The sequence below is a fragment of the Pinus tabuliformis genome, chromosome 6 (genome assembly GCF_031772625.1).
Source record: "Pinus tabuliformis cultivar Carrire ecotype Pingquan chromosome 6, CPIR1, whole genome shotgun sequence".
Classification (NCBI taxonomy): Eukaryota; Viridiplantae; Streptophyta; class Pinopsida; order Pinales; family Pinaceae; genus Pinus; species Pinus tabuliformis.
In genome coordinates, this window is record NC_142292.1 from 977,046,808 (window position 1) to 977,058,912 (window position 12,105).

Here is a 12,105-nt window from a genome sequence, read left to right on the forward strand (position 1 = left end):
CAATCCACTAGGTCTAGGGAATTACCATCCAAGAAGTTCCAGTCCAAGAAGCAGATATAGTTCTCGGTGGAGCTTCAGATCCAATTCCAGGCTGCCCTACCCGATATTTCAGTGAATTGTTCAAGATTGATATCTAGAAGTAGGAGCAAACCCTAGTAGAATGGAAGTAGAGGCTTAAGAAGCACCATAGGTAGAGGCACCACCATAGACGAGGGTAGCAATTGCTAGTGTTTACCTTAATCAATACTAGTAGCTAGAGAGTCTGCATCATTGACTAAATTCATAATCGTGTAAAGTAATAATTAATTAAAGGGTGAGCAAGCAAACTCTCGACCAATAGGAGAGGGATTTCTCGCTCATCCAACATATGGGTGAGGGACATTTTGACCAGTGTTGGCCACAAAATCAAGCATGCACTAAGATAATTGATAAATTGTGACTATCTATCCCTGATTAGGGAATTGAATAACTATGAATACATATGACGCAACATATACCATGACATACATTCAACTACATCCCAAGAAAATATTGCATTATAATGGAGCATCAACGACCTCCACTTCAACCGAAATAGTATTACCCCCCTAGTTCAACTGGAAAGGTGGCGATAATTCCATGGGGTCTAAACATGCGACCATTGAATGCTTTTCACATTGCTGGTGAAGGAACCAACTCGATAGAACCTAAGGATTTCCAACATGACATGGACATAACACAAGTTGAAGCTCCTTCATCCACCACACACCTAAAGATGTTTGAGCCATATGAAGATACTTGGATCTGAAACGTGACATGGTGGGGAAGTTTAGGCTTAGATTAGTCCAAGTAAAAAATTATTAAATGAGAATCAGAAGGATCCATCCCACGAATAGAAGACAATAATTTCTTTCATTGCATAGGGAAATTCCGAAGGACTTACAAGGTGGACATGGCACAAGGTGCACGGGTTAGATCTTCTGCAATGTTATAATTATGAGCGACCTCGACATTTGGGTTGTGTGCAGCGCTTCATAAAACACCTTTAGGGGGTCTATGCATCATAGAAACTATTAGCTTATCTATCTTAAGAGGGCCATTCTACCATGACATGGAGGCATCCTCATCTGTAGCTCTAGACGGTGGAGTATCAGAGCTAGACCTTCTCCTTCCTCTCAGTCCCACAATGAGTTGCCTGATTTGCCTATTTTCTTTTATTGAGACAGATTGAGACAACCGAGTAGTTCCAATATCCACTTTGTTTCCTCAATAAATGAAATCCGACAGTTCTGACGATCCCACACATGCCTACCCTATTTGTTTTTCCACTCCGATATTCGCTTTCCTGAGCGAGAGCATAGGCGGGTCATACACATGCTACCAGTAATCTTCTATTCCTACAATTATGGGCTCTATGTTGGAGATTAGTATCCTTCTCACACATGTAAACATTGGCACTCAAAGTATTTCCCCCTTGCAGAGGGGCTCCCAAGTTGCCCTCTTGCGGGGTTAGAGGGTTAGTAGCAACCATTTTTTGTTGCTACATAGGGAAAGGATTTGTAAGTACGGTAGGTTGTTGTTGTTGAGCACCCTGTTGTGCCAACAATCTTTCAGCTTCCTCCAATTTGAGGCATTGATGAGTATAATGGCAATCCTTGCAAAGCTTACACAAAATCTTCAATTTATTCTTTTCCTTTTTACCCTTAGCAACATTATTGGTGTCATTTGGGGCAGGCCTTTGACCAAAGTGAGAATTTTGTTTTTTTCCTTTATTCTTTCCGTGCTCCACTTAATGCGAGTCATTCTTCCTCGCCTTCCATTGTTAAGCGAGGGTCTTCCTTGCTCCACTTTGTATCGCCTTTGTCCGCAATCATAAATTCTGCATAACGCCAGTGTTTCTCCCATTGAAAGTATGACTATGTTTAGGTATCTAATGTATAAGAAGAATATTTACAACATGGAATCCAAGAGATTCCCCAAAATTGCTTCTAACTCTAGCCAAAACCCCCACCTTCAGCTCAAGAGAGGTTGGCATAATGATGCCTAGTCTTGGCTTGACCATTGGGGGGTAAAGGAGGAGATAATGTTGGAGAATAAGGATAATAGTAAAAATACTATTACTTCCAAACTTAAGGATAAGTTGTGGGATGATAAGGAGTTAGAAGGAAAAAGGAAGTTTCAGTATTACAAGGAGGTGATTAACCCCAATCTTGCTAACCATAATTATCTTTTTGTCTTGACTAGTGCTAAGAAGAAAATGAACATTGCAAAGATAAGAACTAATTCTCATGAACTTCAAAGTGAAACCAAGTGTTGGTCAATTCCCAAAACACCTTGGGACGAAATAGTCTATCACCTTTGCAGTACTAAGAGAGTTGAAGATGAAAAACACTTTCTCTTGGATTGCCAGACTCTTACTCACATCTAATCTCATTTCCAAAACCTTAGCCACACTACTGACCTTCTTGAGTTGTTAATTTAGCAAAATTATAGTGATCTAAGAATGTTTCTCTCCTTTCTTTTTTATCACAAAAATAAAATATTAAAAAATCTCAATTAACCTTTTACTTTCTTAAGATCTAATAAACCATATTAATTTTAATAAACATTAATCATTATCATCATCATTTATATATACTTATTTTTTTTATTTTATTAATTTAAAATAATGAAAAACAACTTTCAATATTTAATTATATATAAAAAATACAACCTACCCCACCTCCTTGTCTTAATTGATTCCACCATTTATACTTTCCTTCTCTTAATTGAGTCCACCATTTATTACTACATAAAAAGAAAAAGCAAGGCCCACCTCCTCTTAATTGACTCCACCATTTATTACTTTTCCTACATAGAAAAATAGAAAACCCCACCATTTATTAATTGAGTCCATCACTTATTCCTTGTCAATATTTTAAAAGATAAAAAATATTATTATTTAATTGAAATAAGGTTTATATTTTATTTATAATGAAATTTAATAAATTTTAAAGTAAAGATATTTTTTTTACTTAAAGAGAATTATTTTTGAATGGGTAATCTTAACATTCAAAAGTAAGTATTTTAATAGATTTTGAATTTCATTATTTTTCCAAACTCAATACACAAAATTAAAATAAATTTATGTTTATGTTTATGTTTATTTTTAATTATATTAAAATAAAAATTAAATATTTTATAATTTGATTTTTGTGTTGTTTTAAATGTTTTAATACAATAATAAAATATATTTTTATTTATGTTATGTTTGGTTCAGTGAGTTTTAAGAGAAATAAGGTATGATGATTTTTAAATGAAATATTTGGGCATATCCACTCAAAGGGATCATATCTCGTTAGCTTATTTAAAAAGCTTAACCCCAAGAGCATCAAGGATAATTGACTCTATGATTTTTTATTAACATAAAAAATAATTAACCCCATGATATTTTTTGAGTAAAATGTTATATTAAAATAAATTCAACGAATTGTACTATCACTAAACATCTCATAATATTAAATTCCATTTTTTAATTATTATAAAATAATCAAGTTATGACAATTTTAAATAAAATATTTTTATAAATTAATGTTTTCTATATAATCAAATTGCACTGAGATTTCAAATGTTTTTCTTTAAATGAAAAACTTAGTTTATTAAAAAAAATAAAAATTATTATATCTTTATTTTTTAAAAGTAATTAATACTTTAAACTGTAATAATCAAATTGTAGTTGGATTTTAAATATTTTTTAAAATAAAAAACTTAATTCATTAATTCTTTTTATATTATTTTAATCATATTTAAAAATTTTAGATACTCTAATCTGTAATAAGTAATTAAAAAAATATAAAATAAAAATAAAATACTAACCATTTCCAGGGTTAATGTGGTCCAAATCTAGTGCTTTAAGATCACAATTTCTTAAATCGATTAACTCCCATTAAAAAAAATCCTTTTATTAAATAAAGCTTCCAAAAACACATCCAGTAATATAATAAGAAAAAGGAAAAAGATCCCCATGTATTTATCGTGCCACTATTTATTATTTATTAGTTTGTCGGTACTCTAGCAATAGATTTATTATTGATTTTGCATTTAAATTTTATTATTGTATTATTTTATTAGTGAAATAAATTAAAATTATTTTAATTTCGGTATTCAAGTTTTTGTGATTCATAATGAATTAAGTAAAGTTTTTTAGTAAAAATTATATAAGAGAATTTTTTTTGGCCTAGGCGTTTCAAACCAACAAGTATGATATTGTAAAAAAGAAAAGAAAATGTATTGTAAAAAAATTAAAATTAAAAAAAAGAAGAAGATAAAATAAGGAAAATGTACTATAAAAAAATCAAAATTAAAAGAAATAGATAAAATAAGAAAAGAACTTATAGAAAAAGATAAAAGTTATTTTAATTGCTTTTTTCTAGTTGTTTTTAGTGTGATTTTTTGGACTTTCTAGTACCATAATCTGGTAGAAAAATTGAGGTTAAATCTTGATTTGTGTTATTTAAACTGGTTTTGAGGTGAAATCTTGATTTGTGTTATTTACACTGGTTTTGAGGTAAAATCTTGATTTGTGTTATTTAAACTATTTTTTTCATTGTACATATGGATTAAGCACCCCAAAAAAAACCCTAGGGCACTTTGATTGTGCCTTGTGATTTCAATAAATTCCTACCGGATTTTAGAGAAATTAAAATGGAAAAATCCAGTAGAAAAACTTCTAAATATTGAAACTCTTAATCATATGAAGATTTTTTTAACATTATTTATATTAATGAATATAATATAAATATAATAATATTACATATACTTATTTTTAACATAGATTATGATATATATTTATTATATCTTTTACCCATTGCAAAATGTTAATAACTAATATATGTGAAATGGTATGAATATATTTTGTTACTAAGGACATGATATCTAATTTAGAATTGATAACTACTCAAATGAACTTGTTATTTAGAAGATTCAAAATCTCTTTTGTTTTTTAGGATATGCACTTCAATCTTCCTTTACAAATTTTTTAAGTAGATAATGTTTTTTCTTATTTTAATTATCTGTTAACAAATAACACTCTTTACTTGCATATATTAAGTTTAAGTATTCATTATATATTTTCTAATTTCTACTCAACTGTCTTTTTTTGATTTTTTGTTTGCTAGGTTATGTGAGTCAGATGACTAGCACCCCTAAGTTGTGATTGCACCAAGCTTGAATCACACCAACTCTTACACCACTAAGTGCCTAAACAAAGTACCTTAACAGAACAACTATTGTCATTGTCTTACTAAACTGTCATTATTTAAGTTTGATTTTTTAATTTATATTTTAATTCTTTTTTATTAATTTAATATTTAATAAATTTAAAATTAAATTAATATAAATTATAAATATAATCAAATTTATATTATAAAAATTTATTTATTTTTTAATTAATTAAATTGTTTAAATGTAATTAATCAAAAAATTAAAGATTAAAAAAAATTAGTCTAAAAAATCCACACATTAGCTCGAAAATAATGGAAATTTCGACAAGATTATGATAAAATATGATAGAAATTTATGAAAGTTTGAGTTGTAACTGTCAAATTTCAAGATTTTGGATGCCCCAAGAATTTATGATTGTACTGAATCTATTTCCACCATAAAAAAAACACTTCAAACACTCTAACATCCACCATAAAAAAATTATCAATAAAAAAAAATTATAATAATAAAACTCATGATAATTATAATATATCATTTATTATCTTTCTATCTTATTCATAATATAGAAATAATATAATATTTAATAAATAAAATGAAAAACCATAATTTAGAAATAATATAATATTTAATAAATAAAATGAAAAACCATAATTTATAAGGAAACTATAATACTTATTACTAATATTTGCACATTAGGGTTCAGAGGGAAACATGACCTTAAATGGAGGGCGTTAAAGAGAGGGGAGGGCTAGGGCTATGTCGTTAAACGGAGGGAGAAGGGACTTCAAAAAAAAAAAAGTTGACCAGTTACCAATTGTCCTAGTGTTAAAAAAATAAAATAAAAAATGCTATATAGAAAATCTATACAATGTCAAGTTAAATATCTCTACAATATTAGCCCATAAAACCTTATAATAATTATTTTTTTTCAACATAATTAACTTAATTATAATATAATATATCATTAATACAAATACAAAAATTTTAATAAAAGTATTTATAAAGAATGATACGATTCCCAACGTATGAGTAAGTAGCGTAAGCAAAACCCATCTTGTTAAATGCTGAAACCAAATTTGGCCATCTTGTTAAATGATGATACCAAATTTGGCCAAAAAACACGTACACTCCTGAGAAACAAAACTTAAATAGCATGAAAGGGAAAATCTAATTTTTATATTTCACATGTATTACATGATGAGGTAAACTTATGAATGTTGTGGCAGAGTGTAGATGATGTTGGATACATTTTGTATTTAAATAATTTATTATTATAAAATATGTAGATGATGTTGGATACATTTTGTATTTAAAGAATTTATTATTATAAAATATAAGTTGAGGTAGTTTGATGAGATAGTTAAGAGATATAGTTTATTTTTATTTGGTTTTGATTTGTTATGATAAATCATTGGAAGAAATGTCTCTTAAATAGACTCAAGATTTTAAGGCCTTTGATAAATTATAAATGGGTGATATATTTAATTGGTAAGTTATTGAATGTATTATTGATAATTTAGATTATTTAGTAGATTAAAATTTTTAGAGTATTGTTTAATTATTTTAAATTTTGATATTTTTTATAAAATTAAAAAAAAAATTGGTCAAATTACAAATTTTGTTATTTAAAATGTATTTATAAATGGGTGATATATTTAATTGGTAAGTTATTGAATGTATTATTGATAATTTAGATTATTTAGTAGATTAAAATTTTTAGAGTATTGTTTAATTATTTTAAATTTTGATATTTTTTATAAAATTAAAAAAAAATTGGTCAAATTACAAATTTTGTTATTTAAAATGTATTTTTAAATATATAAATAGATTTAGCTCCCTAAAATATTTCTAGGATATTTGGATTTATGGAAAGTTTAAAGTTCAAACTTGTGATTTCATCAAATCTCTATCAGATTTTGGGCAAATTCAACTACAAAACGTAGAACAAGTAGATTATGACAATCTTGAGTGATCTTGAAAGTAGTCTAGAAAGTTTTACCAAACTATATATACTCATGACATGATGTTATAATTAATTACATTGAAAGTAGTAAAAAAATATAAATTCTCATGATATGATGTTATGATTAATTGCATTTAGAATAGTGAAAAGATGAAGATATTGTCACATAAATAACATCACCACATAATAAAAATAAAATTAAACCAATTTAAAGTTATTTCAAATTTAGATTTATCAATATCATAAAGGTTCATTTTTTTTTAATGTATTAAAAAAATTATACATGAATAAATTTATCTTTCTAGATAGATTCGAATTTTATATTAAAACAATCATTGAAAGAGGTATTATAATTAGTATATGGAATGAAGCAACTTTATTGTATATATAAATATTATAATTAATAATTTTTTTCAATGGAAATCATTCTTACTCGAGTAAGAGTGAGGGTCAATACAACAATATTTATAAGGGCATAGCCATTACATCAATATTTCTCATCATCATTTCACTCAAAATTGAGCTTAGGTGAGTTAAAGAACAACCATTACACTCAACTACCTAAAATAACCCCAATTAACAAATATTATAATTAATATATGGAAATTGAATGAGTATATATATATACAATTTATGGAATTTTGTTTAAAACTATAATTCAATTTTGTTCCATTAAGATTTTAATTTTAAATTTTAAAAATGTTTAATATTTTAAAATTACATTTTTTTTTTTAAATAAGTAGATTAATATGGAAATATTGGATTATCAATTTTTTTTTTTTTTTAAATTGAATCTATAATATAAACTCACACATATTTAATATTTTGAGTAAAATTCACGATTAAATCTTTCAATTACCATTAAACACAAAAAGTATATCTAATAACTTACTAATTAAAGATACCAATGACTTATAACTTTATAAGAGAGTTGATAGATGAAACCACTTATAATTTTATGAGAATAAGACAATGTATCTCTTATAAAAATAAGAAACACTTATATTGCCCCCTTTGAACTACCAAAAAAATCCCGATATCTAATACAACTATGTAGAGAGATAAATCCACCCCAATGTTAAGAGAATTGCCCTATAAGTTTTGCCCATTTATAATGACCTAAATTATTACAACTTTGGAAAAATAAATAGAAATTAGAACACATCAATAACAAAAAAGACAATGTAAAACGTCAACTCATTCAAAAAGCCACCCCCACCCATAGGACTATTTGCCCCATATACACCACCAACTTTTTATGTAAATATCACTTTCTCTTGCATTGCAAAACCTACGCTCAAAGCAATTACATAGTTAATAATGAAAATTGAGGTTGAAGGAGAATCAAATTCAAAGTACAATGAGGTTGTTTTACAAATTAATGTGAAACAAGAACCATAAAAGAGTTAACATTTTGGGAAAATCTAATAAAGATATATGGAGATTAATTAGAAAGTAAGTGGAATAAAAAATATAAAAGTAATAATATTGTTAGTATAATTTTTTTAAGTTATGATAATTAAGAAAAACTAACTAATATTTTTTATTTTAAAAATAATATCACAATTCTAAAATATTTAATATACAACAATTTTTAAATATAAATCTAAATTAATAAAAAAAATTATACTAAAATTACATTTATTTAAACGGTTTAGTCTAACTTATATAAATCAATTAATCATATTTTAACGTTTATGAGACTAAAAATAGTCTATGGGACTATCAACTAACTTATATGAATGGTATCTTAACATCTAAGAGACTAAAAATAGTCTATAGGACTACTGATCTCCTTGTTTTTTGTGTTTTGCAATTCAATCATTTTCTTACTCAAATTGATGATGAGCTGATGCAACCTTCTACCAGTCCTCTTACTGAAAAGACAATGCCAAGGAATTGTGGCTAACATACTATCATAACTGTCCTTGATGTCTCTAAAAACATCACATTCCAAAATGAAATGCTTTTCCAATTCCACTGCCCAAAAGTGCAAAAGGTACACACCCGTTCTTCCCAAGCTTCTTTAGGTCTCTTCCACCGTCCTGTTTCACACCGAAGTTGATGTGAGTTAGTTCTTAATTGAGCAATAAGAATCTTTTCTCTCCACAGAATGTTGGCTCCAATGTACTCTTTTTGTTGGAGATCACAAGTGGGGTTGAATTCCTGAATATAATACTTCTTCTTTCTACCCAACTCTTTTCCCCATATACGCTTAGGAAACTTCTCCATAACAAACTTCTTTAACTCCTTGCTATTTAGATACCTTATAAGATGCACCATAGCAATTGCTTCGATGATAGCTACTCTGTTTCACTCAACATTATCTCATAAGGAACCAAACTTGTTATTTTGAACTTGCTTATGATAAGCATTTGGATTTTCTCCATTTGTTTCCATTTTGAAACGGAGACGCTTCTAGTCGACAGTTCACACCCATATAATATCACTCGGCAAACTAGGAGTCCAAAAAAAACTTTAATCGTTTTCCAATCCCATAACTTTGCCTCTCTACATTTGTTTTGAAGTGCATATAATGCTTTCCACCCTCCTAAAATTCTCTTCTTTTTGCAGTCCTCCAAATAAAGCTTGTTGTTAAAATCGATCCGGAGGTACTTGTATTCATTTACTTCTTCAAGAATTTTGCCTTCAAAGAAGAACGTATGTTCCTTTTATTAGAGAAAATCATTAGTTTGGTCTTACTGGTATTGACTTGCATCCCCACTGCTTTACAAAAATGCTCAAGGGCATATAGGTGCATCTGCAATCCATGGGCTGTTTTAGTAATCAATACAAGATCATCAGCATATAAAAGAAGTTTTATCACAAACTCCCCCAACTGAACACCATCCCCACCTAGTGTATAAAGGGCAACCTTGCTTGACTCAGATGTCACTTCTAAAACTTTCTGAAATGCATGGTGAAGTTTTAATTTTGACTTTCACCTCTTCATAAAGCCTATGGACAACAACTCTATATTGCAAAGGAATTTCAAGTTCTTCCATTCTACGCCACAACTTATTACCGTGTCAAATGCCTTTTTGAAGTCAACCAAGCAACAAAGTCCCATAAACCTTTTCAATAATGTGTCTCAGTACCATGATTTACTGTAGAATGCTTAGGCCTAAAACCTGCTTGACCTTTTGCCCTCTTTTCTTTTACTTATGCCCACTTACTATTCTGTTTACCATGATCTATTGTAGAATGCTTAGGCCTAAAACTTACTTGCCCTTTTGCCCTCTTTTCATTTACTTCTGCCAACTCACTGATTCTATTTTCTACCATGCCACTCAAAAGCTTTGCAAGCAAAAGATTGATAATTTTTCATGATAGACGAAATCACCTTTTTCACAATAATTTTTCTTGTTAATTTTAGTCAAAAGTAGATAGAGATTTTTAAAAACTTGAGTTTAAATTATTTAATTTTCACAATAAATTTTCTAGTTAATTTTAATCAAAATTCGACATAGATTTTTAAAACTTGAGTTTAAATTGTTTAATCTGCATAATTTGAGTGCTCGAGGGTTTTCAAGGGTGTTGAATACATTTATGCATTCAAAAATGTATTTTAAACAACAAAAAATCTTGAAATTGTGTTGCCGAATTTTGGTGAATTCCGGTGAAAAATGCTATTTGATTTATAAGTTAGACTAAGTCTATACTAAATATACAAAATATAAATTTTATTATTTTATAGGCTAATTCAATTTTATAAATTATTTAACCAAATCTAACGTTTCAAAATGTAAAATTAAATAATTACCATATTGCTTGAGAAATAATGAAATGTTCAAAATTATATTAATTTTAAAATTTACAATTAAAAATATTTTAATGAGATGATTGGTTAATTTATTAATTTTAAAATTTACAATTAAAAATATTTTAATGAGATGATTGGTTAATTTATTGGTGTGATTTTGTTGTTGATTTAATTTAAAATTGTTCAATTTACATAGTTTAAATATCTCATTTTTTTTTAAATGTTAAATTCATTTACACATTTATAAATACAATTTAAATTAACACAATTACATTAATAAATGTGGTGGATGATACCATTTGCCCTTTTATAAAATTAATGACAGTGATAAAAACATATTAACAACTTTACCCTATATAGTTATTATATTATATATTATACCTAAAATTATATTAACAACTTTATCTTAAATAGTTATTATATTATATATTATACCCCCCTCTCTCTCTCTCTCTATATATATATAGTCTAATTTATGTATATATGTCTAGGCTAATTTATAGATGAGATGATCTTTTTCACCAATTGTTATTTTTGTTGTTGTTTAAAATACATTTTTGAAAGCATTAATAGATTAAACACCTTGAAAGGTTAAACAATTTAACCTCAAGTTTTTAAAAACCTCTACAAAATACCCTGAAAAAAGCTATTTCATATCTATATATATATATATAAAACAAAATCACTAAACATATGTATAGGACAAAATCAATTCGCTAGCGATTAGCATCTTTGGATTTTTACCCATGGAATGCCTTAACAAAATATCTTGTTACTATATGCCAAGTGGACAAAAAATAAATATATTTAATATAGACATAGTCTAACTAATAGATGAAATGGTTTTTTCGGCCGCTATACAACAATACAATTTATAGCATGATTGTGATTTCTTGTTATTTAAAATGTACTTTTGAATATATAAATGAGTTCAACACCCTAAACTTACATTTATCGTTCTTAAAAATTTCTACCAAATTTTAAACAAAATTAACTAAAAAAAGCGCCAAAAAATAGACTACACATTTAATATATATTTTATTTAAAAAAATAGAGCTAAAATTGAAATATTCCACTTGTGTATTAGAATTTAATGCAATACTTTGATTTTTAAAATTTATTTAATGTAATAATTCAAGTTTTCTAATTTTGCATTAATACACGTTACAAATGGTAAAGCAAAATTATTAAAAATAAA